Raw genomic sequence first — 1,839 nt, 5'->3', positions numbered from 1 at the left:
CTGAAATCGTATCAAAACATATAGCTTTAGCAAATTAATCAATTATTCAAATATTACTTGCTCAGCTGTCAAGTACAAGAAGCAGTTCGCAGTACCCCCCCCCCCCGGGTATGTATCGCATATCCAACAAAGCAGTAATAATCCAATGACACATAGCTTACCGAACGATACGATGAACCAATACAGCGACCTACGTGACTGACCAGCATCAATTTCAATTCAGTACAAGCAAATTACTTCCGGTCATAATATCAATCAGGCTTATGAATGCGCATAATCGATCAAATCAATACATCGTAAAGCAGTTGAAATATCAAAGTCTAATGTAACGATCGGCAATCAAAATACAATGAAATCAATCATTGCAATATAAATATATACAACAATCAATCAAATAAATCAATCAAACAATCAACCCAATCAATCAATCAATCATAATTGATCGTTATTATGATGATCAATGTATCAGCTGAGATTCTAATAGTATCGGTTATCCGTATCAGTAGTACAATCATAGTCCTAGTCGAATCAACGAATCCATTAATTATTCGAGCATAAAATCAATAATTCTCGGTATCTGTATCCATGAATCATACAATTCCATATTCCATTAACGTGTCGTATCCATCTGACCGAATCATAATAACATACAATAGTCAATGAATCATGCAGTAAACAGAAACTCATCCAAATCCGTCGATAACTCAGATCAACACTCCACGTCGTACATATCAAATCACCACATCCGTCATATATATCATCAAATCAATAGGTCTCGTCTAGTCAGGAAACCATACAGGCGCATTTTTCGGTAACGAAAACACAAATCTGAGCACAAAACGACCAAAACTCAACATCTTCGAAAACAGAAATAGGATTCGGAGTCCTTACCACGAGATAAACACTTTTCCCAACAGCGGCGTCGGACGAAAAGCGCTCCGCGGCCTCCGAAAATGAGCTTTTCCTTTGCTTTCCTTATCTTTCTCTCTCCTCAGATATTTTTGTTTTTAATAAAATGATTTTCTCTCTCCTCAAAACGAGCTGATTTCCTTATAATATAAGCCTGAAATGCCCGGCCGATCGCCACATCGTCCTGGCCGATGTGAACAAAATCCAATCGTCCAGGACGATTCCTTAGGCCGATAATTTTGGTTTTGCTCTCGGGATTTTTGTCTCATCTGATCGTCCCAGGACGATCCAAAATCGGCCTGGACGATCCCATTCCAAAAAAATCAGCTATTTCAATGCACTGATCGTCCCGGACAATCTCAATATCGTCCCGGACGATCTCAATATCGTCCCGGACGATCCTGGGAGAAAAACTCAAATCGTGGAAGGCAAATCAAAGGAACGAGCTCTCACATAGATGATTATTTTAAAAAATATATGTACTCTTGTTCTTAAGAGCTTTAAGAGTTCTTATGAGAGCTGAAGTCCCTAGATGAGGAAAACGTACTACCCATCAGCCATAGAAAGCGTCTGAGCTCATGATTGGATGTCCCTAGGTGAGGGTAAAATATTACTCATTATCCTGAAGATTCGTGCGAACTCGCGGTTTATCTTCTCCTCCACTTAATTCCCCTCCTTCCTTCCTAGCTGCTCGCCCCCCTCTCCACTAAGCCAAAATTCCCCAACTTAGCCCTAGGCCTAACCCCATCATCCCTTCTCTCTCTTGGCTGAATCCCCACACCCAAAATCACTCCTCTCCTCCTCCTAACAGACGGTTCAAAACTCCTTTGTGATGCCCCAGAATCAAATAGTGAAAGGATTCGCCTGACATTCTGATCGAACTCCATTTCAGTTGCCTTGCTCGGACCTGAAAATTTAAACCACATATAA

This window comes from Dendrobium catenatum, unplaced genomic scaffold (genome assembly GCF_001605985.2).
Source record: "Dendrobium catenatum unplaced genomic scaffold, ASM160598v2 fragScaff_scaffold_390, whole genome shotgun sequence".
Taxonomy (NCBI): Eukaryota; Viridiplantae; Streptophyta; class Magnoliopsida; order Asparagales; family Orchidaceae; genus Dendrobium; species Dendrobium catenatum.
This window is presented reverse-complemented; position numbering follows the sequence as displayed.